Source organism: Paroedura picta, chromosome 9 (genome assembly GCF_049243985.1).
Source record: "Paroedura picta isolate Pp20150507F chromosome 9, Ppicta_v3.0, whole genome shotgun sequence".
Taxonomy (NCBI): domain Eukaryota; kingdom Metazoa; phylum Chordata; class Lepidosauria; order Squamata; family Gekkonidae; genus Paroedura; species Paroedura picta.
Genome location: NC_135377.1, coordinates 7438745 through 7466511, shown reverse-complemented (window position 1 = coordinate 7466511; position 27767 = coordinate 7438745). Strand labels below are relative to the sequence as shown.

The window sequence follows — 27767 nt, the reverse complement described above, 5'->3', positions numbered from 1 at the left end:
GCAAACGCCCAATTAATTTTCGAAAGTCTGAAATTAAAGTCGCCTTGCGCCTTAATACGCCGGGCAGAACGTTGAAGCTCTTTCCCACCGTCACAAGCGACAACTGTACTAATGACCTGTAACTGCAAGTGGCAAGATGAATATGGAAGCGTCGGCACCCACTATACACTTACACAGAATTTCACACCCTCCAGAGAGGTCTATTTCAGCTGCTGCAGCAATTCCGCACAATATCTCCCTTTCGAAAAAGAGTTGGTTTTGATATCCCACTTTTCACTACCCGAAGGAATCTCCAAGCAGCTTCCAATTGCCTACCCTTCCTCACCCCACAACAGACACCCTGCAAGGCTGGTGGGGCTGAGAGAGCTCTATAAGAACTGCCTTGTGAGAACAGCCCTAAGAGAACTGCGATTAGCCCAAAGCCACTCAGCTGACTGCATGTAGAGGATTGGCAACTCAAACCCGGTTCTCCAGATCGGAAGCTGCTGCTCTTAACCACTACATCATGATGGGAAACTGAGGATTCAGGAAATTTGCAGCCATGATCCAAACCCTAGCATCGCCTGTGACACTACAGTTATGCCAGCTGCCTCCACAGACCGGCTTGGCGCATAGTCCAGGCAGGGAAAGGGCAAATTCATACCTCACCAGTGCATCATTTGCACATCATGTGCAGTTTCTGCAGACCTCGGCCAAACGTACAATCACAAGCTTGTATCACAGTGCCAGATGATGGAACACTAGGATGGGAGGGGGAGAGACCTGTAGCCCAGCATCCAGGAAGGGAAAGGCCGATCCACAGAGGAAACCCGAGAAGCCCCTTTGGTTCATTTATCAGCAGGCAGAAGCCCTGGAGAGAATATCTGACGGGTAAGAGGGCTGAGGCCAACCTGCCGGCAATTCCCGAACTTAACTGCCTGTAGATAATACACACGCACAGACATGCCCACCTGCTCTGTCTCCAAACACGGAGCCCTCGGTTCAACTCTGCAGTTCAAACTTGCCATTTCAGAAACAAGGAGGAATGTAATTAGAAGGGGAGGGAAACTTCAAGGGCCTGTGCCCTTTAATTTGCTGCTCTCCTCCCCAAAATTCTTCTGCACAAATGTCCAATGAACTTCCTGGCTTCCCAGAAATGCCCACCTAGTATGCCATTCCAACCAGTTGATAGCAAAGAGGGCTATTTTCTAGAAAACCGTCTGTTTTTGCCCTCTGCAGAGCTGTGGTTGCTCCACACAAGCTTGTCCCAGCTTGGTGTAGTGCTTAAATGTGGTGGTTTGCAATCTGGAGATCTGGGTTTGATTCCCCACTCCTCCACATGTAGCCAGCTGGGTGACCTTGGGTCTGCACAGTTCTCTGCCAGCTCTCCAAGCCCCACCTATCTCACCGGGTGTCTGTTGCAGGGAGAGGAAGGGAAAAGCATTTGTAAGCCACTTTGAGACTTTGAAAAGCAGGGTATAAAAAAGCCAGCTCTTCTTCCGTTTGATTCGGAAAAGGATGGACCAAAATCTTATCTATTTAGTGTCTATTTATTCTGCCTTTACTCCAAGAGGTTCAGGGCCCTGCAGACAGTTCCTCCTTTCCCAATGTATTTTCACAACAACCCTACGAGGTAGGTTAGACTGAGAATGAGCAACGGTTGAAACTTTCTTCAGGCTTCGAGAAACACCAGAAGTGGCGCAATCTTGCAGAATATGATTGGGAAGCATAGATGGGAACATGCCTACCCAGGGCCCTGCCCCTTCCCACCCCCTCCAGGCCCATCATTGGCCATGGGGGGGGGGATAACATTATCATATATGGTCATATCACCCAATAAATGTTAAGAAATTTTAAATACATATCAGAAATTAACTCCCACCCATTCGGGAAACCCTTCCAGGGCCGTCAAGAAAGAAAGCTGGAGATCAAACTTTCAACTACCTGCGTGATGCTCTACCACCAAGCCACACTCCCCTCCCCGCCTCCCTGACCCTAGACTGATATCTTAGCAGCTATAACTCTTTGGGCCTTCTGAGATCTGCTTTGCAAACAAGTCCTGCCTTCCACTCAGGAGCTTTCTGTGAGAGCTGGTTGTCACCGTTGGGAAGGCACTCTGCACATGTTCAAAGGCCCAGAGTACAGGTTTTGCTTCAACAACTTTGATCTTATAATCTTTCTGCTGGCTCTCTGGGCAAGGACTGATTCCACGGCAAAACTAAAAGCTTGACCCAGGAAATTGACCCTGGGCCAAACCTCTAAAGTAGGGGTAGTCAGCCTGTGGTCCTCCAGATGTTCATGGACTACAATTCCCATGAGCCCCTGCCAGCGTTGCAAACGCTGGCAGGGGCTCATGGGAATTGTAGTCCATGAACATCTGGAGGACCACAGGTTGACTACCTCTGCTCTAAAGGACGGACGCAGAATTCGAACACACACCACCAGGTGTCACCGAATTCCCCCTTGCCCACAACTGACAGCTGCTCACGGCCAACACAATGGCCTCTCCCGGGCTGCCTTCCCCAAAAACAACTGGATGTTGACACAACTACAGAAGGAGGCCGAGTGGTGACCAACCCATGTGCAAAAATAACGCCTTCCGCATAAACCGGAAAATCCCCTGTTTAAACATCATTGTGTCGCCAGATAGCCTCAGGTAAGAGCTATCCGAGGCCATGCTGTGCAAATACTCCCGCCCCACCTTAACAGAGTTGGTTGAGAATATTACCAAAGATAACTTGCTACACGGAGGATGAGTCAACTGACTTCAACTGACTGATGGAAAGTTTTACTAGCGAGCTGGGATCACATGCCTGGGTTCCCTCAGCACAGCATGGCACAGAAAGGTCAACTTTTAAAAGCATCGATAAGGTGGTGGTGGTGGGTGGGGGGGGGAAACCTGCTAATATTCTTCACGCAGGACACCCTCTGCCTCCTCGTGTACCTCGGACTTTTTGTTGGTCTCTTTCCTGATGGTTTTCGTGCAGACAACAGTCGAATCACTCAAGAACAACCCCTGTTAAAGTCTTGCTGGACCCAAAACCACACATTAAACTCAACTGCTAGAAGCAGAAGAAGAACGGTTGGTTCTTACGTACCCTCTTTCTCTACCGAAGCAGCTCAAAGCGGCTTACAATCACCTTCCCTTCTTCTCCCCACAACAGACACCCTGTGAGGTGGGTGAGGCTAAGAGAGCCCTGAGATTACTGAAGAAGAAGAGTTGGTTCTTATATGTCACTTTTCCCTACCAAAAGGTGTCTCAAAGCAGCTTACATTCACCTTCCCTTCCTCTCCCCACAACAGACACCCTGTGAGGGAGGTGAGACTGGGAGAGCCCTGAAGAAGAAGAAGAGTTGGTTCTTATATGCCACTTTCCTCTATCCAAAGGAGTCTCAAAGTCGCTTACATTTGCCTTTCCTCTCCCCACAACAGACACCCTGTGAGGAAGGTGAGGCTGAGAGAGCCCTGATATTATTGAAGAAGAGTTGGTTCTTATATGCCATTTTTCACTACCCAAAGGAGTCTCAAAGCCTTCCCTTTCCTCTCCCCACAACAGACACCCTGTGAGGGAGATGAGGCTGAGAGAGCCCTGAGATTACTGAAGAAGAAGAAGAGTTGGTTCTTAGATGCTGCTTTTCTCTCCCCGAAGGAGTCTCAAAGCGGCTTACATTCCCCTTCTCTTTCCTCTCCCCACAACAGACACCCTGTGAGGTGGGTGAGGCTGAGAGAGCCCTGATATTACTGCTTCCTCAGAACAGCTTTATCAGTGCTGTAACTAGCCCAAAGTCACCCAGCTGGCTGCATGTGGGAGAGGAGCGAGGAATCAAACCCAGCTCACTAGATTAGAAATCCGCGCTCCTAACCATCACACTAAGCTGGCTGGTGTACATTTTACAAGGTATCCCCTGTGTAAGCACCAAGTCATGTCTGACCCTTGGGGTGATGCCCTCCAGTGTTTTCATGGCAGACTCAATATGGGGTGGTTTGCCAGTGCCTTCCCCAGCCATTACCGTTTACCCCCCAGCAAGCTGGGTACTCATTTTACCGACCTCGGAAGGATGGAAGGCTGAGTCAACCTTGAGCCGGCTGCTGGGATTGAACTCCCAACCTCATGGGCAGACAAGCTTCAGACAACATTTCTGCTGCTTACCACTCTGTGCCACAAGAGGCTCATTACATTTTACAAACCAGGACCTAAATTTAGGCCCCAGAAAATGTATGCTGGGATGCAATTCTGTTAACCTTCTAAAGTGGCCTCTCTATGCAATTAATGAACCAGCAGGGTGTGACAATTGGAGGTTCAAACTAAGTCTGGGAGACCCAGGTTCGAATCCCCACCCTCCCACGGACTACTCTAGGGCTGCCGTATTTCGAAAAGCAAGAAAGAGGACGTATTTCCAGACTGCTTCGAGCAAGAGACCGCTGTGACTAATCTCATTTTAAACGCCGCCTACTATTTCAGCTGTGATGAGGGCTACTAACTAGGAATATTCCTAACCTTCCAACTCAAAAAGAGGGCATTTTCTTTAACTTTTTTTTTCCAAAAGATGGTGGACATCCAAAAAAGAGAGATCGTGTCCTCTAAAAAGAGGACATCTGGTAACCCTACCTACTTATTCTTTGCCTAACCTATCCCAGAAGGCAGGGTTCCTATGACCAAAACAAAGGAGAAGAGAATCATGTTGCAAACCACATCAGGTTCTCCCAGAGAGAAAAGCATGGGATAAATAAATACATACTAGGGTTGTGTGCTTCGGCTCAGTTCGGCCACCTTGACGATCACCGAATCCCGAAGCGGCGTGTAGGAGGTCAAGGTGACCAAACCGAGCCGAAACACACAGCCCTAATATGTACCACTGCCCCAATAGCTTCATCCACTAGAGCAGGGGTAGTCAAACTGCGGCCCTCCAGATGTCCATGGACTACAATTCCCAGAAGCCCCTGCCAGCGAATGCTGGCAGGGGCTCCTGGGAATTGTAGTCCATGGACATCTGGAGGGCCGCAGTTTGACTACCCCTGCACTAGAGACTTCCTCAACCCAGGTTTTGTGAAACCCTGAGGTTACTTGATGGCCCTGGAAAAGAAGAAGAAGAAGAAGAAGAAGAAGAGGAAGAGTTGGTTCTTATATGCCGCTTTTCCCTACCCGAAGGAGGCTCAAAACGGCTTACAGTCACCTTCCCTTTCCTCTCCCCACAAAAGTTTTCCTAAGTGTGTGGGATTTGATTTGTACATGCTTTTAAATGTGTGTTAAACAGTTATCATGCGATATGACCCTATGTGGTCATGTCAACCTGCTCTGCCTTCCAAATGGGCCAGTGATGGGCCTGGAGGGGTTGGGAAGTGGAGGGGCCTTGGGTGGGCAGGTACAGGGCTGTGCTTCCCAACCATATTCTTCACGATCACGCCCCTTCTGAGGTTTCTCGAAGCCTGGAGAACGTTTCAGGATGTTCCCGAAAGTGAAAACGTCCAAAAAGGCTGCACTAAACCTATAGACCACCCCTAAGAGGACCTTCATATTTCAGTCAAATGAAGATAGCAATTCCAGAAAAATCCCACTCCTCCTAAATGTATTTCGTAGCAGGACAAAAGCTCAACAGACGGAATAATCCTACCTGGGATTCCAGTGAATCACCACGCAATCCTAAGCAGACGTAACACGTCTCCAACCTCATTCCCTTCAGCAGACATAGCAGGGTGTGTAACTCCTGAGGAATGCACAGTTAATTTCCTCCCCTCTCAACAATGCAGGCCACGCGTCAATCACGATCTACAACACGTGTGTTAAGCCAGGTTGCTTCCAATTTGCGGCGGCCCCTGATGCACGATCACCTTGTGGAGGACTCTGCACCCCTGAAAAGCAGAGCTCAGGGCTTGCAAACCGAGGGCAGTGGCTTCTCTTCTCTAGGAGATTGCACCCTTAATACCCAGAAGGACTGAGTCAGCAGTTATCCCTGTCTTGGGCTTATTGTTTGCCCAGGATAAGCTGCTCAGTTCACACAGGGTTCTTTGGTCTACTCTCCAGTTCAGGTAGGGTCATCAGGCGTTCCCTGGTCACCGATAGGGGATGGGGGGGGGCAGGGTTGCCAGATCCAGGTTAAAAAACATCTGCAGATTTGGGGATGGAGCCTGGGGGGGGGGGTCAGGGACCTCAGTGGGGTACAAGGCCACAAGGTCCACCCCCTAAAGAATCCAGTTTCTCCCTGGGGAACTGACCGCTGTATCCTGGAGACGAGCTGTCATTCCAGGGGTTCCCCAGGTCCCCCCTGGAGGCTGGCATCCCGAAGTTCAGGGCAAATGAGCAAGGAAGGAGCAGCAGTTCCCCTGAGCTTTGGGGCTGGATTCACTCTCTCCCCTATTTCTTCGAATCATAGAATGATAAGAGATGGAAGGAGCCAAAGAGGCCATCTAGTCCAGCCCCCTGCTCCATGCAGGATCAGCTTAAAGCATCCAGGGATCTTCCTTCTTTGCTCCTATCCCCCACCCCACCGCCCACCATTCTGTTTATGGGAGCATCCCCATCCCAACAGGGAAGTGGTACGATCCAGCTCCCGTCCTCCGCATTCACTCTAAGTTACCTGGCTTCTGTGTGTGCTCTTAATGGACACCGGGGACAAATCCAACCATTATGCACCCTACTCATACGGGCCACTGGAGCAACAAGCCAACACATGTTCACCTTGCAAGTATACTGTGTTGTCAGAACGAGGCAACCGTGTGCCCCTTCCAAAGGAAAGCAGGGACCAGCAGCTGGAGATACTGGCTGTTTATTTGTTCAGCTGTACAGGCATTAGATATTGGGGGGGGGGTGAGTTTTGCCAACAATTCACACATGACAAATGGCAATCCCGGGGGCTTATCAAGGCAAGAGACAGCGAGAGGTGTTTTTCACCATTGGCAATGCATGCAATCCCGGTGGTGCTTTGTGGTCTCCCATCCAAATACTAAGCAGGCCCCACCCTGCTTAAGCTTCTGGGAGCTCACAAGAAATTGCTAACCAGGTTAGCAAGGGGCCAACAACAGAATTCCTCAACATGCTTGAAGATAAATCGGATGCATAAAGTACATTTGGTGACCTGGGTAGCCCAATCACCAGATCTGAGAAGCTCAGCAGAGACTTGGAGGGGAGACCCCCAAGGAAATCCATGGCTGCGCCCCAGAGGCGTACAGTGGCAATCCAGAGTTGCACAAGCCGGCAGCCACCTGGGGGCACTTCCTACCGCCAGGCTGTGAACACCTCCCATGCGCTTGCTCACCGGCACTTGTGAACATGGCTGCCCTCACCCCTCGGAAAGGAGGCATACCACCATATGTCCCGGGCATCCGTGGGGCAAAACGATTTTTAAACAAGGGTCCCGAGGTGGGTCACTCTGAAGCCATCTCTGGGGATTTTTCTCACTGGATTGCTGTAATTTTAAAAACCATAAATGCCCAGGGAACCCTTGGGGGCAGGATTCCTGGGTCAGTTCCTTGGCTGGCATTTCATGCCATCGGAGAAGGAGAAAGAGAAGATGAAGAAGTTAACTTCCAGTTTCTCCACCCAACTGCAGGCCTTTTACCTCTCCCTCCCCTCGCCATGTGGGGTGGGGGGCTGTCAGGAAGTCAAGCTTGCTGGGACGACTCTGGCTCTGCTGACAGGGCTGGGGGAGGAAGAAGCCCCCCCCCCTCCCTTGGCCTTTAAAAAAATGCTATCGGCAAACAACTGGCGGGTAGAGATAAAGCTAAGCAGGGGGAAGGGAAGAGGACGGAGCCTCCGCCCCCGGATAGGCGCCTTTAGGAAACTGCAGGGAGGGGGTGGCTGGCTTAAAGAGGGTGCCCCCCTCCAAAGTCGCTTGATTTTAAAAACTCAGGAAATGGGGAGGGGGGCAGTGCGAAGAGAGGGGGCGGCCACAAAGTTAGGCATTTAAAACACACACCCCTAGATCCTAAGCGTCAAGTCCAGACACAGAACTGTTCCCCCCACACCCCCACCCCCAAATCAAGAGCCCCGAAAGGGGGCTGCAGGAAAAGAGAGGAGGGGTCGCCGCCCCGCTTCCCGCACGCCCCCCTCGCCCGCGTCCACACGCTCCGCCTGCGTGGTTTCGCCGTAACCGGATCCCCCGGCGCAGCCCCCTCCCCCAAATCCGGTTTGGGTTCCGTTTCTCGGCCGAACCGAACTCCGGACAGCCCGGGCTTCGTCGAGCCCGCGGCAGTCCCGCCCCCGCTTCCAGGGGCCGCCGGCGGTCCCGATCCGCCCTGCCCTGCAGCCCTGCCGCTCTCCGGCCGGCCACGGCGCTCAGCCTCTCCAGGCGGGCTCGCTCCACCTCCGCCCGGCCGAAAGGTGCCCGCTGCCCGCTGCCCGCTGCCCGCCCGGGCTCACCGCGTCCGGAGAGGCTCCCGCCGCTCGCCTGCCGCTCGCATCCCCGCGCCGCGCCTCCTTTGTCCTGCCCGAGCGCCGGCCGCCGAGCCCCCGGGGCGGCCGCGGCAACAATAGCAGCGCTTCCCCCCGCGCTCGCTCGCTCGCTCGCTGCCTGGCTGGCTGCTCGTCCGCCGGCAACGCCGGCTGGCTTCCTGCCTGAGGTCCTAATATAGCGGCTTCCCTCCCCGGCCCAGCCACGTGGATCGCGAGGGGGGGAGACCGCCAGCCAGCCAGCCAGGCAGCCGGAGCGCAAAGCGCACCCACGAGGGGCGCAGCGCAACGAGAGAGGACGCTGCGGCGCAGAGCCCGGAGCGCGGGCAGGAGCGGTGCCAGGCTCCAGGGGGCGGCGGGAGATCTCCCGGAATCGCGATGGGTCTCCTCCGGGGTATACAGATTCGCTGGAGCTAGGCTGAGTTGCGGCCCGGATTGGGAGCAGGGTTAGTTAGTAGTCTCTAGGAGGGGGTTGGAGATCTCCCGGAATTGCAAGTGGTCTAGCCCCAGGGAATAGAGAGTCGCTGGAGCACGGCTGAGTTCAGGACCGGGTTGGGAGCAAAGGTGCCCAAGCCTCCAAGTAAGGGTTGCCAATCTCCAGGTGGCGGCGGGAGATCTCCCGGAATGGCGACGGGTCCCCTCCAGGATATTGAGACTGCTGGAATGCAGTGAGGGTTGCCTGTTCTGAGTTGGGAAATCTCTGGAGACTTTGGGGGTGGAGCTGTAAGTGGGCAGGATTTGAAGCAGGGAGGGAGCTCAGTGGAATATAATGCTCTGGGAGACCACCAAAGCAGCCCTTTTCTCCAGGGCAACCAGAAGAAAAAGAAGAAGAAGAAGAGTTGGTTCTTGATATCAGGAAAAAAAATGTTCACAGTCAGAGTAGTTCAGCAGTGGAATAGGCTGCCTAAGGAGGTGGTGAGCTCCCCCTCACTGGCAGTCTTCAAGCAAAGGTTGGACACACACTTTTCTTGGATGCTTTAGGATGCTTAGGGCTGATCCTGCGTTGAGCAGGGGGTTGGACTAGATGGCCTGTGTGGCCCCTTGAAACTCTATGATTCTGTGATTCTTATATGACACTTTTTTCTACCAGTAAGAGTCTCAAAGGGACTTCCATTCGCCTTCCCTTTCCTCTCTCCACAACAGACACCCTCTGAGGGAGGGGAGGCTGAGAGAGCCCTGAGATACTGTTTGGTCCAAACAGCTTTATCAGCGGAGGAGGAGCGGGGAATCAAACCTGGCTCTCCAGATTAGGTGCTCCTAGCCATTACACCAAGATCTCCCGGAATCTTTGAATAAACTATCATTCCAGAGGCAGATCTCATGACTGGGTCGGAAGGAGGCACCTTCCAGGTGGTGCCTGGAGATCTCCTAAAATTACAACTAGCCTCCAGGTTGTACAGAGAGCTGATGCTCAATGGATCTCCAACCCTGCTTGAGAGGAGGGTCCAGGGGTGGGGGAATGGGGACCTTTCAGCATTTCACCTGGTCTCCGAGTTATGAGGACCATTTTCCCTAGAGGCCATGGCTCCTTCACAAGGTAAACTCTATGGCCGGGGTAGTCAACCTGTGCTCCTCCAGCTGTTCATGGACTACAATTCCCATGAGCCCCTGCCAGCAAACGCTGGCAGGGGCTCATGGGAATGGTAGTCCATGAAGACCTGGAGGACCACAGGTTGACCACCCCTGGAGGTCTGAGGAAGTGTGCATGCACACAAAAGTTTATACCTTGACCAAAACTTGGTTGGTCTTCAAGGGGCCACCAGACTCAAACTATGTCCTGCTGCTTCAAACCAACACGGCGACCCCACCTGAATCTATGGCATATTAAGGTTGCCAAGTTCCCCCTGGTCCAGGCTAGAAAGTGCCTAGAGATTTGGGGATGGAGCCTGGGCTGGAAAGGAACCTCACTGGGATGCCAAACCATAGCATAAGGCCCACCCTCCAAATTGCCCATTTTCTCCAGGGGAACGGCTCAGTGTATTCCGGAGATGAGCTGTAATTCCAGGGGTGCCCCAAGTCCCACCTGGAGCCTGGCGACCCCATATTATACCATACTGAGCCTGTCCCCAAGCTCCTCCCTCCCCAAACGCTGCTACCCTGAAATTCCCATGAATTTCCCAACTTAGGCGTGGCTAACTTTACTCCAAGCAGGTTCTGTAGAGCTCCTGGAATTGCATTCCTGTAAGAAACGGCTGCTTGGGAGGGAGAACTTCTTGGGGGTGATCCCATCCTCCTTACCCTCCCCAGGTCCCACCTTGAAATCTCCAGGACTTTCCTAACATGGAGTTGGCAACCCAAGAGGGTGGTTGAGAAAGGGGGAAATCGGGAGATAAAAGGTATGAAAGGTATGCCGCCAGGCATTTGGTTGAGACCAGGCACCACCAACAGCGAATGAAGGGCCCCCGCTCCCCCCCCTCCCCCCCATTTCCCCCCTTCCTCCCAGAACTCCACCAGAGCGCTCTGGACCTGTTGTGGTATTGCACCGTTCCATCGTTATATTATTTTATTATACTGTTATACTGTTACATTATTCTGTTATATGGTTACAACCACTGTTATTATTTACTGTATGTTTTAACGAAGACTGTTTCATGTATCGTTGATTAGTTTTAATGTAAACCGCCCTGAGCCTTCGGGGAGGGCGGTATATAAATCTAAATAAATAAATAAATAAATAAATAAAATGGGGGCGCGGGGGGGGGTTGGACTGTGAGGGTGCATGAGCAGGCACCGGCCCAAATCGGGGTGTGTGGGGCTACACAGTCATGAACACGTGTATTACACGCGATAGGTCCGTTGCAAGGCTGGACACGTGTGTTGCAGTCCAGTCTCCCCCCAACAAGACTTTCAAGGGGATGCTGGTCTCTTAAGGGTCAGAATCTAGCCGCTCTTCTGTAGACCAACACAGCGACCCTCTGAAACTGCGCGCAGAGACGGAGACAGATCGAGGAGAGATCCATAGTAGGGCAAAACTGTCACCGACCCAAATCCCGTCTCCCCTCCGTTCCGGTGCTCTGGATTTGTCTCCGCGCCGCATCACGCAAATGCTGGTAAGAACTGAGCGGCTGCCTGGCCAATGAGGTTTCCATTTCCAAGGGCCAAGAAGAACCTGCGCCTCGTTGGAGAGTCAGGTCCCCTCGCAATCTCTCGCCGTGCACAAGGCGAGCCGGCCCCCGTTGCGCAAGAGCTGTCGAAAGGCAGAAGGGGGAAGGCATCGGGGAGGAGCCCCGCGCCGCAGCCACGCGGCTACACACACGTTAGGAAGGGGGAAATTGCATGCTTTTCGCAGCCCCAAAGATCGCGGAATCGGCCGGCCCGCCGCAGAATTGAAACTGACCACCCCGCAGAAGCCGCCTGTCAATTTCACTCCTGCCAAACGCGGAAGACCGGTTCGCGTTTTCCTGGGTGGGTCCTAGCTCCCGGGGTCCAATCCAGCTTGGTGACAAACGGAAGAAGAGCTGTCTTTTTAATACCCTGCTTATCACTACCCGGAGGAGTCTCAGAGTGGCTTACATATGCCTTTCTCTTCCTCTCCCCTCAACAGACATGCTGTGAGGTAGGTGTGGCTCAGAGAGCTTGGAGAGAACTGGGTAGGCCCAATATGTGGAGGGGGAGTGGGGCTGGTCTTTAAGGTGCTTGCTGGACTCAGATTTTTGTTTGGTAGGTCCAGACTCACCAGGGGACTACCCAGCCAGAAGATGCTGTTCTCAAAATCTCTCTCATTGGGGTTTCCTCATAGTTCTGCACACGCTGGATTATGCACTTTCGCTGTGCTTTTGCAGCTGGATTTCCCTCTGTGAAACAGGAAAATCTTCCTCGAAAGTGCATTATGCAACATATGCTGACTTGTCATTCTGCACGCCTTGGATAAATGCACTTTAGAGGGAGATTTTCTTGTTTCACACAGGACAACCCAGCTGCAAAAGCACATTGAAAGTGCAGCATCCAACATGGGCACAATGCTGAGGAAATCAAAAAGTGCATCGTCCAACTTGTGTGGAATGAGCCCGGGCACTTGGCAAGGAAGTTTGCCTCCATTTTTTCTGCATTAATTTATTTTGTCCTCAAGTGACAGCCAACGTATGGCAGCCCCTGGTGGCATTTCTCAAAATGCTGCCTCTGCATCTCCTTTTACTGAATTAAACCTTTGGTCCATCTAAGTCAGTACTGTCCACTCAACTGTCAAGCTCCTCCAGGGTCTCAGGTGGAGGTCTTTCACATCACCAACTACCTGCTCCTTTCAAGCTGGATATGCCGGGGATTGAACCCGGGGCTGTCTGCAAGACAAACAGGTGCTCTGTCACTTCCTCAGCAACCTTCCTCTCCAAAGGATGAATGAGTGCTAACCCTGCTTGGCTTCCAAGATCTCCTAAGATTGGGCTACCTGAGACAGAATGATAATGCCCATTGGATAAAGAATATTGGATTGAGAGGGTGCATGTGGAGGGGGGGAGGGAGACAAGGGGGTTACTCGGGTGTAATAGTAGTAAAGATAAACCAATAGAGGGGAGAGCAGAAGAGATGGTATTTGTTCATGAAATCTAGAGTGTCAGCTACTGGTTGGGAAACACCTAGAACAGGGGTAGTCAACCTTTGGTCCTCCAGATGTTCATAGACTACATTTCCCATGAGCCTGTGCCAGCAAACGCTGGCAGGGGCTCATGGGAATTGTAGTCCATGGACATCTGGAGGACCACAGGTTGACTACCCCTGACCTAGAGGGTTGTCATAATCACAAAGCTAGAAAATGAGAGTTGTGTATGTCATCTTGAACTGCATAGATGTAAAGATTCAAATGGGTAGCTGTGTTGGTCTGAAGTAGCACAATAAAAGCAGAGTCCAGGAGCACCTTTAAGACCAACAAAGATTTATTCAAGGCGTGAGCTTTCAAGTGCAAGCACTCTTGAGCGCCTTACAGGTGCTACTGGGCTCAGGATGAAAAAACCTTTTTTGATCATGCTTGCATCTTCCTTGCACTCAGGACTTTGAGTGAACCAAGTCTGTGAAATTGGTTGCTGGGCATCTTCCCTTCTTTTGCTCTATCAGTAAAAAGGCTCTCCATTTTGTCCATGTCCTTTGTGAAGGGAGGCCTCCATAACTGCACACACATGCCGTCTTGACCATGCAGCTGCCTTCTCCTGAATCAGACCATCAATCCATCTATGTCAGTATTGCCCACCCAGGCTGGCAGCCGCTCTCCAGGGTCTCAGAGATCTTCCGCATCACCTGCTTCTGGGTCCATTTTACTGGAGATGCTGGGATTCAAACCAGGGACCACCTGCATGCAAAACAGGCAGTTTACCACCGAGCCACAGCCCCCCCACCCCAAAATAGGGAAATGCACAGATGCCTGAAAATACACCCATTCCTCCCATCACCACAATATACAACACATCCCACCCACACTGCTAATTTATTAGCACTGGCTATATCTGTTTTATCCAAGCTATTGCTATGAAAACAATTCCCTTCAGAATGGGGAGGGGATTTGGGTTATTTGTCTCTAAATCTTGTTTACACCATCTGCTACCCAGAAGAGCCATCACAGGAAATTTGCAGGGTGCATAAGGTTTATTTTTCAAAACAATCTTTTAAAACAATATGTATTTTTCCCCGGAGTTTAGATGTTTCTGACAAGGAGCCCAGCCTCAAAAGAAGTTTTAGATATTAATAGAACCCAGGCTGCGATTTAAACCACACAATCCTTGTAAAGGGCATTACAGGGCAGCGATGGATGTTCAAACATTTCCTTTTTTCCCAGTTTGTTTTCATCAGTTGAGTCTTACTTCTGGTGCACCCAACTTCTTTTAGGTCATAGTTGTAGCATTTTATGTCCCCTGGTGGCCATTTCTGTTTGCTGGTGGCTAAGGAACCAACTCTATGATTCTATGATTCTAGGTGGAGCATCCCATCAGGCCTGGTCCAGGCTGAAAAAGCCCTGACCCTAATTGAGGCCAGTTGGGTTTCTTCGGATCCTGAGCAAATTCTGATTGCTTGATCTAAGAGCACTTTAGGGCAGGGGTAGTCAACCTGTGGTCCTCCAGATGTTCATGGACTACAATTCCCAGGAGCCCCTGCCAGCATTTGCTGGCAGGGGCTCATGGGAATTGTAGTCCATGAACATCTGGAGGACCACAGGTTGACCACCCCTGCTTTAGGGGATATCATGGAAGAGGCAGTTCCACAGGTAGGACAGCCCAAGACCATTTAGGACTGTAAAGCTTAAGACCAAAACCTTGCACCTGAATTGGTCATCAATCTGGAGCCAGTGCAGCTGAGAAAGCACAGGCCAAAAAATGTACTCTCCAAGCTCCTACATTCAAGGCCACTGTAATGCCGAAAAGGGGAGCATCTGTGGCTCAGGGGTAGAGCACCTGCTCTGCATGCAGAAGGTCCCTGGCAACTCCAGTAAAAAGAAGAAAAAAAACACCACCACCAGGAGGTAGATGATGTAAAAGAATGGAGAGCTGCTGCCAGTCTGAGCAGACAATTCTGGTCTTTATAGAACAGTGATCTGAGCCAGTATAAGGCAACATCTCCAGCCTCCCAAACACCCCCAGCTTTTCAGGTGACATGGCAAGCATGATTTCGGCAAGGTGTTTCAGTTACAATTTTTTAAAGACTAACTAAAGAGGATGACGTTTCTCCACCATCAATTAATGACACCCTAAAGCAAGAACATGAATGGTTGGGGGCAGAGGACACAGACAGAAGAAAGGAGAAACATGGCCACATATGCTTCAAATGAAGAGTCATGGAAAGCTCCTTGCTTGTATACTCTGTGGGAGCGAGCATCAAACCCTGCAGTCCTTTTGACTGAAGCATCCCAATCAAAAAGGCTCACCTTGCTCCAATGACCTGGATTCTTGTGCTCCTTCCACAGACTTCAGAGGAGGCCTGGCTGGCAGGAGGCAAGCAGTTAACCCCTGGAAACAGCTGACCCCTCTTTGAATGGGACTAAGAATCTGCTAGCAGCATATCCAGGTTTGCACCTGAGAGTTGTGGAAATAAAGCCAGGTACGCAGCATGCATAGTTGAGTGTCTCAGGATGTGCAATGACCATTCTTCAACATGGTTTCTACCTTCATGGTAAAAGCTCCTAACATCGAAGATTTGGTGTTTGTAATTGGAACCTGTGATAGGTACGTCTCTGTCATCATATCACTCCCGATTTATAGCAATCGCAGAAAGGGATTTTCATGGTAAGTGAAAAGCAGAGATTGTTTACTATTGCGTTCTGCATAGACCCTTAGTTGATAGATACCACCCCAAGTGCTCCCAAATCTTTCCAGGATCAGGATCCACCTCTCACCGCCAGCATGGGACCCACTGAGCCACAAACACATGACAGGAAATCACGCGACTTAATAGCCATATGATAAGAAGTGGGGAGGCCACAATTTTAGTGGCATCATGCCTGGGGACAGCAGGCAAAGGCAGCCAGGGACAGGAAATGGAAGCCAAGCATCAGGAGGTGAAGAACAAGGTAAAGGTCAGAATCATGAAGGAATTTGCCTCCTGGGACGGATTGCTCTTTCAAAAAACTTAGAAGTGCAGCACAAACAGCTGAAGGAATGGGAAGGGTTAATTCTTTACAGAACCGAGGGCCTTGAGTGACAGGCTGCTCCAAGAGATCTGATCAGTTAGCATCAGCTGAGCAGACAGAGACTTCAGAGCTGAAAGATGAGGAGGAGATTTCATTTGGAATTCAGCCCTGACTGAGCGCAGTTTAACACAGACAGAAGAACTGGGAAAAGTTGACAAGGATAAGTGGGTAGTTAGGCAAAGACCCCAATTCAGGCCAAGGAAAGGGTATAATCAAGGGAGAAAGATTTTCCTTGCCCAGTCTGAACAGGGGGATAGCTCTGAAGTGTACAGAGATATTTCATCTGGAGGGGTCAGAAACAGCCTTTAAAGATCTTAAGAGTGAAGATGTTCTGGCTTTGGGTGCTGGAAAGAGTGCACCAGCCTTCTGGAAACTAAGAGTCAGTGAATATGCAAATAAAATGTATACGAGTACTTGGGGAAAACACCAGAACCAATGCCTCCCATCCAGAATATTTTAAATCACTATAAATAGCTTAAGAACCCCTCATTAGCCTTAAACATAAGAATGTACAGTTTACCTCAGACTAATCAATATTGAGTTACTTCAGAACTTTCAGCTCCTGATTTTACTTGAATCTTTCTCCTCTATGTTGAATAAATGTTTTGTTAATATGGAATATGAAATTTCTTAAGTGTCATTTAATTTGTATTAAGTTAAAGGGGGCTCCTATTCCTTGCCTCAGATTCCTGGGAAGAGCAAACAGCTAAAATATTATACTGCCACAGGGTGGGACAGCCAGAATCCTTCAGGAAAGAAGAAAACAGACAACTAAGCTCAGTTCCAAAAGGGAAAGAAAAATGGAGGGGAAATCTTGGCTCTGGGGGTGGGTGGGGAGTGGGCAGGGCATCAAACTTTCCCTCACAGTTCCACCATTCCTTCCTGAATGCAGAGAGAAGCAGGAAGCATGACATCTTGGAGTACAAGAAGGGTCTCTAACAGTTGCTAACCCAGAATCCTGGCCCATCAATTGTAATAGGTGTCTTTTAAAGCAGGGGTAGTCAACCTGTGGTCCTCCAGATGTTCATGGCCTACAATTCTCATGAGCCCCTGCCAGCGTTCGCTGGCAGGGGCTCATGGGAATTGTAGGCCATGAACATCTGGAGGACCACAGGTTGACTTCCCCTGCTTTAAACCATCTACAATCTGGTCCTTTTTACTGAAGATGCCGAGGACTGAATCTGGGACGTTCTACATGCAACGCAGAGATTCAACAACTGAGCTGCAGTCCTTCTCCAAACCTGCATGCATAGGCTTTCTGCACATGTAGATACTGGATTGGCTCCTGCCGCTGATTATGCTGGTTGAAATGGGAGGGTATGAACTTTGACCACCCAAAGGCCACACTGGGAGACCAGCATGGACAAAATGCATGCAAGAGGAAGAGCTGTTTTTTATACCCTGCTTTTCTCTACCAGGAATATCTAAGCGGCTTACATTCGCCTTCCCTTTCCTCTCCCCACAACAGACACCCTGTGAGGGAGGCGAGGCTGAGAGAGCCCTGAGATTACTGCTCGGCCAGAACAGCACTATCAAGGCTGTGACAACCCTAAGGTCACCCAGTTGCTAAGGTCACCCAGCTGGCTGCCTGTGGAGGAGCGGGGAATCAAGCCCAGTTTGCCAAATTAGATTCTGCCACTCTTAACAACTACACCACACTGGTAAGATGAAATAAAAAACATGTTTCAAGCCTGTTGACCAAGGATAAACATGTAAAGTGATAACGCGCCAGGTCCTTGAAGAATAACTTGATTGAGAAGAGAAACAGCTTTGCAAAGAGAGATGGACCTAACTTTAACTGAATAACTGCATCCTTCTACACTCAAAGGAGCAGGAAGTCACCAATTGAGTCAGTCAAGACACGTGAGACTGCTTGAAAAAAATTACCAGGAAGTTCCTAATCTAACTAGGTTAACTACACATCTCCCCTGATGCCCCCATAACATATTCTTCACAGACGCAGCTGAATTATACACCCAACAGACTCTGCATATCCTTCTTAACTCAAAAGCCAGCAACTGAGTATCAACAGGGGGTGCAACCATCACACCCACACCCCCTTCCTGACTATGTGTGCTGACTGCAGTGTGCATAGTTCTTGGGGAGAAGGGGTTACACAGAGAATGGTTTTAGGCCACCCTCCACCTGTGAGGAAGAAGCAAAGGTGGCCCACCACACCAAGAACCACATCATGAGATTCTGCAGAGTGCACATCTCCAGTACATTAAGCTCCATTTACACAGCTCAGCTGGGCTGAGCTCAGAGGACAACAAACTTGACAGGTCTGTCGACAGCCCTTGGAATGACACCAGCTTCTGCCAGCATGTCCTCCTTGGCCAGGACACTCTCAGAGGCTTCGAAACAAAGCTAGCCAAGAAGATTTCAGCTCACCACCCCCCAACAAACAACCCATGAACCAACCTCCCTTCCACTCCATGCACTGCTTCCCTGGCTTTTGGTTTGGAACCTTCTTTTATGCTCCACCCCTTCCTTCCTATGCCCCTCCCCCATGCAGTTATAAGGCTTCCCCAGCTCCACCCCCCTGGCCCAGCTGCCTTCTATTTGTAAAGCTCTTTCTCTCGGGCAGCTGCAGCCAATGTGCTTAACCCTGCTCTGACCTGCTTTCATGCTGCCATTTGCTTGCGACTGGCTGCTTCTCCTTTCCTGGTTCTCCTGGTTGTTGCTGGTGCTCTCTGGTCTGCTGGTGGCTGGAAGACTGTAGGCTGGTCCTCATTCCCCTTTTTGGACTTCACTTGAGGAGTCTGGTCCCTGCTGGCTTGGCTCCAGCACATTGTCCTCCCTGTGGACACCCAGGTGGCTGTAATAACCTCCACATACCCCAACTTGCCTCTCTCACCTCCTTTGGCCATGAGGGAAAAGGCCAGGTCCTCCTTCTGTGGAGTCAGGATGTGCTCTTTTACAACATTGGCCATCAGCATCCATAATGTATGGCATCCATAATGTATGGCATCTTACCATACAGGCAGGACTGGTTCCAATCATACCATAAGCCTTACCATAAGGTGGCTGGCTGCATGTGGGGAGTGCAGAATTGAACCTGGCATGCCAGATTAGAAGTCCACACTCCTAACCACTACACCAAACTGCATTTATATTCTGATTGCTATTCAGTTGTGTATGATGTTGTATGCTGTGTGCTGTGTAAGCCCTGGTTCACACTGTTGTGATCTCTGAGCAGTGCGAGTTCAGCCATGTGCTTGTATGGCTGAACTCACATTAAATTTGGAAGAAAAAAGGCATATGTGCCTTCTTTTTTCCTGCAGTGGAATCTGATTGCATGGGTCTTAATCTCACCTATGCAATCAGATTCCTATGCGAGTTCACAAATCGCAGTGCAGTTTGCACAGGGTAGTGTGAACTGGAATGGTGGTGGAGGGACCGACTCTGTAATTGTGCCGGTTCCCACACCACACCAGTTTGAGCCTGAAATAAAAGTGGAGTTCCACCAATATGGGCACTGGTGAGGCTTCTTCATTTTATCTTCAAAATAAGATATGTGCAGTATACATAGGAAATTGTTCAGTTTTTTTTTTTTTTTAAACGATAGTCCGGCCCTCCAATGGTCTGAGGGACAGTGAACTGGCCCCCTGTTTTAAAAGTTTGAGGACCCCTGCCATAAGGTTTTCAGGACAACATAAGGAGAGGAATGAGCACTCAGCATGATGATGAAAGCTTTGCAGGCCAGGTTACCAACCAGGGGTTCATGGATCCATGGGTTTCTGAGGGAGCTCCAGAGGTGGGTCTGTGACCTTTTCCTTGGACTTGGCCACAAATGAAGTAATCTGCTGCTTCCACTACTCCCCCTCCAGAGTGTGGCTCAGTTCTTGATGGAATTTTCATTCTTACATCCTCGCAGGCACACTCACAGACACCGAAGTGATGCATGATGGGAGAATCTCATTTCTGTTCGTTTCTGAGAATTGGTGACTTGGTTTGGTGTACGAGAGAGTGAGGGCTAGATTGAGAGAGACTCTGTGTATAAGTCAGCCTGAAAATGTAAAATAATCTCTGCTTCCTGAGCCATGATAAGTAAGCATGATCAGGATACCAATTAGGCATGAAATGAGCCCATCTCATCTCATACAAGCATGAAAGTACAGTTGTTGTTGTTAGTTGCGAAGTTGTGTCCGACCCATCGCGACCCCATGGACAATGATCCTCCAGGCCTTCCTGTCCTCTACCATTCCCCGGAGTCCATTTAAGTTTGCACCATTTCAGTGACTCCATCCAGCCACCTCATTCTCTGTCGTCCCCTTCTTCTTTTGCCCTCAATCGCTCCCAGCATCTTCTCCAGGGAGTCCTTCCTTCTCATGAGGTGGCCAAAGTATCTGAGTTTCATCTTCAGGATCTGGCCTTCTAAGGAGCAGTCCATGCTGATCTCCTCTAGGACTGACCGGTTTGTTCGCCTTGCAGTCCAAGGGACTCGCAAGAGTCTTCTCCAGCACCAGAGTTCAAAAGCCTCAATTCTTTGACACTCTGCCTTCCTTATGGTCCAACTTTCACAGCCATACATTGCAACTGGGAATACCATAGCCTTGACTAAACGGACTTTTGTTGGCAGGGTGATGTCTCTGCTTTTAGGGATGCTGTCTACATTTGCCATAGCTTTCCTCCCCAGCAGCAAGCGTCTTTTAATTTCTTTACTGCAGTCCCCATCTGCAGTGATCATGGAGCCCAGGAAAGTACAGTACATAATCATATATTGAGAATGCATAATCAGTACATAATCTATATTGAGGACGCACATGTCTTTTGCTGATGTGTTGCAGGTTGTTCTCAGAAGTCTACTTTTTATGATTCCCCGAAAAGCGCTACAATGGAGTGAATTTGCGGGAGTGTTGCAGGATTGTTGCATTTTGTGTACCAAGTCGTGCATAATGTAAAAAATTACAAAGTGTTACTATTCAGCTACATTTAAGTTGTGCAGAATGGACCACAATTTTCCTCATTTCACTGAATTAACTCTGACCGGGAGGTTAGCACAAGTGAATTTTCACAAAGATTTTGTCTTTTTTTGAAAATTCAGATATTGATAGAAATCAAAACCCCTCAATATTTTTACCTTGAGAAGAGCTCTCTTGTGGTTTCTGCACCTAGGAGGGGCGGAGCTTGCATGCCTACTCTCACCTTAAAATGCCTCCTCACTCACCCCCCCCCCAGTCTTCCTTGAGCCTGCTTGTTAATGTGGGTGGTGATGTCACTTCCGGGTGGATGGGGGCGAGGAGAGAGCTGACATCACTTCCGGGGTTCCTTGAAGCCTGAACAATTATTTCAGGGGTTCTTCCATGGTCAAAAGGTCGAAAAAGACTGATTTAGTATCTCACACTGAAAAATTGAAAGTAAATGGGTGGGGGGAATCCCCTGCTGGAGAGCAGATATGGGGCAAATGGGCCAAGGGGGAAGGGCTTATAATCTGGCATGCAGAAGATCCATTATGTCCAGTTTTGAGGGCCAGACAGGGAGTGATTTAAAAGACCACTGAAGAGAAGATGGTATGCTGACCTGGGTGTACCAATGGCCTCAGTAGAAGTAAACGTCATCTGTTTATATGTTCACTCTATGCCTGTTTTTGTTAATTTAATAAAGAAGGGCTGTGATCATGGGTCTAAGTAGATGGAATGGGCTCCATCTAATAAAATCAGATGAATCCGATTAGAAATTAGATTATCTGGTCCTATTAATCCTTTGAAACCCTTGAGTTCAGTGCTTTTCCTGGGAAAAAAATTACTTTAATGGACCCTCGCTCTTTGATATGCACTGGTTATTTTGCACTGTCTTTCACATTTACAAAACGTGGAGGTGCTACAAATACATGGCTTCCCTGGCTTCCATTTTTAAATATAATAACCCCATTTGATAGCAATTGCTGTAAAAGGAGGTTTGGTTGCTCAGGAGTCCAACATTTTAAAAGTGGCCTCCGGGCTGGAATTAAAAATGAATAATTTATGCCGGTTCTGTCATGCAGAATTTTAAGAGAGTGCTTTGCAGCTGTTGCCACGTCATTTGGGAGGAGGAGGGGAGGCAGCCTGAGACCTAGAAGAGCCCTGAGAACTGGAAGTAGTCTTTGACCCCTTCCACATTATGAGACATACCTTGTCGTTGCCTCATTTTGGCTTTCCTTTGGAGGCTGAGAGTCGACTCTAGAATTTCTGCCTTTGGGCTTTGCTCTCCTTATTTCCCAGGCTGAAATCTGCAACCTGCTTTCCGCAGCATCCCATCATGCTTTTCTCCCTTCCCCTTTTCAAAAAACATGTTTTCATTACGCCCCTTAAGCACACCATTCTGCACCCTTGATCGCCTCCCCGCTTCCCCACCAAGTGTCTCAAATGTAATTTTTTTTTAAACTGAGTTATAACGTTATAACAACATAACAACACTGTGTAGGATTGAAAGACTGCTTTTTTTTAAAACTCAGAAACAGTGCTGTAACGCGGACATATCTCTTTTTTTAAAAAGCAATCGACACTGCATTGTTATGATGTTATAACATTATGTGGCAATGAGGAAAGGGGTGTTCCAAAACAGCTCAAAATGGAGGGCCTGGGGAAAACCACGATTGTATGCATTTCTACTTTTGGCAGGCACAAATTAGACCCCATCAGTCCCCATTTAAAAAAATGAAAACCGGTTTTCTGGGGATTCCTTTGCTGTGAGGCAGATGAGGGGCAATTCAGATCTGTGCCCCAAGAGGCAAATTCCAGTATGGAAATGAACAAAAAACTCAACCCTTTAAAAATGCAAATCCGAACAATATCCTTAGTGCAGAAACAGTCACAGTTTATCATATTTTCAGCAGTACATCGTTAGACCTCCTTCTCCAGCCCTCTAGTAGTGGGGGTTGGGAGTGGGTTTTCCGCCATGTTGGGTACTTTTGATGTCTTTTGATGATTGTTTTAATGGGGACTTTATAAGACGTTGTAACCCGCCACGATCCGACCAGGGAGTGGCAGGGAATAAATCGAACAACAACAACAATAACAATAATGACTCCCTGTAGATCAGTTTTAGGTGGCCCTTCCAGTCACAGAACTTTCTTATGTCTTTGTGAAGGGAGATCTCAGACCGTGTACCCTCCAAACCTGGGGAGAAGGGAGCCTACGGTCAGACATTCTAGGCTTCTACCACCTATGTCATGGCTACGGGGAAGACATTCAGCACATCAGAGTGGGATTTGTGCTTTCTGGAGAGGTCAGCATCAAGGGCAGAGCCACAGTCACGAGCTGTGTAAATGGGCCAGAGATGAAGATAAAAGGAGAAGACGAGCCACAGACAAGTGGACGAATCCAAAGGAGACATCAAGGTGAATACTAAAGTCCCCAGAGGATAAGGGCCGTGAGCTTAGAGCAAAATAAATGAAGACGAAAGACACGGAGGTCACAAAAGGAGTGACAGGCTATGGGGAGAGGCAGGTAGAAGTGGGGAATAAATGTCAGGGAGATGACGGGCACATTGGCAGAGTTTAAATATGCAAAGGAGCTGAATGCAGGCTGCTTAAAGGAATAAAAGTTTTATCGAGAATAGAAACAAACTTTGTGAGTGAATGAGAGGGGAGAGAGATTGCCTTAACTGTCTAACTGTTGAAAGCCCTGCCTTTCTCCTCGCAAAGGAGCCTTAAAGCAGCCTACAATTGCCTTCCCATCCTGTCCCCTCAACAGGCACCTTGTGAGGTAGGTGGGGCTGAGAGTGCTCTGAGAGAACTGTGACTGGTCTGAAGTCACCCAGCAGCCTCATATACTTCCAAGCAGCTTACAATCTCCACCCCCTTCCTCTCCGCACAACAAGCATCTTGTGAGGTGGGTGTGTCTGAGAGAGTGAGAGAACTGAGACTGGCTGCATATGGAGAAGCAGTGGGAAATCAAGAGGCCAACACTCTTCATCGTGACACCACACTGGCTCTCGAGAAGAACAGCTGGCTTTTTGTACCCTGGCTTTTGCTATCCTCCGCACAGCAAGCACCTTCTGAGGTAGGTGGGGTTGAAAGAGCTCTGAGAGAACTGTGCCTGGCCTGAGGTCACCCAACAGGCTTCCTGTGGTTAGAGGAATGGGGAATCAAACCCAGTTCTCCAGCTTAGAGTCTGCCGCTCTTACCACCATGCTGGCTCTCTCTCTTTTGGCAGGACCATGAGTATGGGAGTGGGGTGGGGGGGACACATTTTATCTCAGCGTCTCTCTATGATGTGAGCCCTCCAAACCTGACCTCCTTAACCACTGAGCTGGCTTCTTTAGTTCGGAAACCAGAACAGTGGATTGGATGGCCTTGGGACAGAGACCCCTGGCCGGCTGTGGATTGGCCACCGGAATGCTGGCGGTTCGCATCTGATCAGCAACAAATGCACAAGAGAGCTCTAGGCCAGCTGCTATGACTCAATGCCAGACTCCCACTCCGGAGCCTCCTTGTCTTGAAGTGACTGCCCCGGGTGGCAGGTTTTATGCATTGTTAAGCAGAGGCCAATTGTCAGCTATTTCGTATCTTTATTTTTTAATTAATTTGTCAACTCACTGGCAGGCAATTCCACAGCTGAACTACACTTCCTGTTTAAATAAAATCCCGCCACCCAGCTAGGGATGCCAGCTTCCAGGTGGGACCTGGGGGTCCCCTGGATTTAAAGCTCCTCTCCAGCCTGCAGAGATCGGTCCCACTGGAGAAAAGGGATGCTTGGGAGGGTGAGCTTCTCAGTTTGGTTCTGACAACCCCATTTCCTTCCATCCTCTGCTGGTGGCCAGAGGAGACCTGTTAACCCTATCCCCACCTGGTACCTTTTCACCCATAATTTAACCCCGTTGTTGTGGGTCCTGTCCTCTGCTGCCCTTCTCTAAGGCAGGGGTAGTCAACCTGTGGTCCTCCAGATGTCCATGGGCTACAATTCCCATGAGCCCCTGCCAGCAGGGGCTCATGGGAAATGTAGTCCATGGACATCTGGAGGACCACAGGTTGACTACCCCTGCTCTAAGGGACAGCTTTTCAGCTATTTCAAGAGAGCCATTCTGTCTCCCCTCAACCTCCTCTTCTCCAGGCTGAACATTCCCAAGTCCCTCAGCCTTTCCTTGTAGGGTTCTTCGCCAGATCGCCCTTGTTTCTTCTGCACCTTCTGATACTCTAATAGCCAGTGTGGTGTAATTGTCACAAGCTGCAGCCTCTAATCCAGAGAACTAGGTTTGATTCTCCAGTCCTCCACTTGCAGAATTCTGGGTGACCTTGGGCCTTTCACAGTTCTCTCAGAGCTTTCTCAGCACAGTTCTCTCAGATTTCTCAGGTTGGACTAGATGGCCCAGGAGGCCCCTTCCGACTCTATGATTCTATGAAATATTCTTCAAGCTTTGTGAAATCCCAGAAGTGGTTTGATTGTGCAGAAGCAGAGCCATGGACACGCCCACCCAGGACCCTTCCCCTTCCCACCCTCTCCAAGCCCATCATTGGCCAGTTTGGGAGAGGGGGCAAGTTGACATGACTATCTATGGTCATATCAGCCGATAAATGTTTAACAAATTTAAACATTATATAAAAAATGAAACAACGCCCATCCATCTGGGAAACCCAGGGCCATTTCACAAAACCTTGTTTGAGAAAGCTGGAGGGAGACGTGTATGTAGCAGATGAAGTGGAACCAAACAAGTTCATAACCCGTGTACTAGTCACACTGTATGCTGGACGTGAATGAGAAGGTTATTTGGAAGATTTATTTCAATCAAGTTTTTGAGATCATTTTTATTATAATGCGTTATCCTTTATTGCACAGCCTATTCCACATATAATTTTTGTATTTTACATTTAGTTCTTACTGTCTATACCTGGCTTCTTCCTTGTATTATTTGTAACCTTTAACCTCCCCCTGCCCATGTCCCACCGGTGGCCAGGATGACCTTGAAGTCCTACAGAGAACAGATCTCTTCTGGAGATGTTGTAATTCAGAAAGAACTCTAGCCCTTATGAACTCATAGAAGATGATTTAGCACTCTGGTAGCAACCGCGGTCACCTCTGCAAAAGACTTCTGCGCTTAAATCGGAGGATTTAAAAACTCTTGCGTGCCAATATAACAAAAGAAAAAAAAAAACCCTAACTCCCAGGGCAGACATGGAAGTTGTACAAATGCTCCCAGGGCAGGACGAAATGTACAGAGCCCACCTCCTTTCATTTGTCCCGAGCAAGTATTTATAGCAGCCCACGTAAGGGTGGACATATTGAATTGATAGGATAACCTCTTGCTCTTTGAGACCCACTTGCCGTGCCCCAGATTATGGAAACGTTAATCTCGATTTAGGATTATTTTTAACCACCTGTTTCAATCCTGTACTTAACTGACCGTCAGCCGCAATCACTTCGGATGGCCTTTCCTTCCAGGCCCGGTTTGCGGGGGGTTAAGAGTTCAGCGAGGTTCTAATCATTTCAAGCTGCAAGGCTAAATCTCCGGCAAGCCATCCAGATGTTTCATTTTTAATAAACACTGTTTGCATCTGTCCAGTGACCAGGAGGGAGGTAAAAAACAAACAAACATGCACAATTGCATTCTTGCGGCCTGTGGCCCAGGAGGAAAATAAGTTTGTTTTACTGTGTCATGAATAAAGTATTATGACCTTGAAAACATCAGAAGAGCCCTGCTGGATCAGACCTGTGGTCCATCTAGTCCAGTATCCTGTCTAACACAGTGAAATGCCAGTTCCTCTGGAGGGCCAACAACAGGGCAGAGAGGCCGAGGTCTTCCTAAGAACACCAGAAGAGCCCTGCTGGATCAGACCAGTGGTCCATCTAGTCCAGCATCCTGCCTCATACAGTGGACATCCAGGTCCTCTGTAAGGCCAACAACAGGGCACAGATGTTGAGTCATTCCCCTGATGTTGCCTCCTGGCTCTGGGATTCAGAGTGTTTCTGAAGGTGGAGGTTCCCCTCAGTCATCATCAAATCCCACATTTCAGCCCCTCTCAGTGCAAAGCCATATTTCCTAAAAACAAAACAAAACATTGGATTACCTGTACTTGAAATTAGATTCCTACTGCTAGTTAGAACAAACAAACATGTGGAATCATCTCCCAAACTCCCTTGTATTGCTTGTTTCTTCTTGCCCCCCTTCCCATCTTTTGCCAGGCTTCCTTCTTCTCGTTGATTCTCCTCTTCCACTGATTTTGGCACCTTTCCTTGGACCTCAAGTACACCTAGCGGAACAAGTAGTTTTCCCCAACAGACCCAGTGATCCCAGAGAGAAAAGTGGCATATAAGGACCAACTCTCCTTCTTCTTCAGTAATATCAGGGCTCTCTCAGCCTCACCCACCTCACAGGGTGTCTGTTGTGCAGAGAGGAACGGGAAGGCGACTGTAAGCTGTTTTGAGACTCCTTCAGGTAGAGAAAAGCAGAATATGAGAACAAACTCTTCTTCTTCCTTACTAGAATTCTCCAGCCTGGGAAAATGGCGCAGCGAGGTTGGTTATATTTCCTTCTCCACATGCATTACTATTTTAGTCCTAATGATGCAGTGCACATGTGGGAATTTAGGAAAACCCACAACTCTCATTATGTTACAACTGATGGTTAAATGTAAGCCTCTCTCTGCCCCACCTACCCCACAAAGTGCCTGTTGTGGGGAGAGGAAGGCAAGGCAACTGGAAGGTTATTTGGGAATCCTTCAGGTAGCAAAAGAAGAAGAAGAGGAAGAAGAGTTGGTTCTTATATGCCGCTTTTCCCTACCCGAAGGAGGCTCAAAGCGGCTTACAGTCGCCTTCCCATTCCTCTCAGGGAACATAAACTCCTCTTCCTCCTCCTCCTATGGTGAGATACTAATAT

The 27767-nt window shown here is 49.3% G+C and overlaps 1 protein-coding gene across 1 annotated transcript in view; it reads right to left on the bottom strand.

Moving 5' to 3' along the window:
* Window positions 1–8625, bottom strand: part of ST3GAL1 (ST3 beta-galactoside alpha-2,3-sialyltransferase 1) — a 100440-nt gene extending 91815 nt beyond the window's left edge. The window contains exon 1 of the mRNA XM_077351453.1: window positions 8336–8625. The gene's annotated coding sequence lies outside the window, so the exon portion shown is untranslated. The remainder of the gene's footprint in view (window positions 1–8335) is intronic.
* Window positions 8626–27767: the final 19142 nt, after the last annotated feature.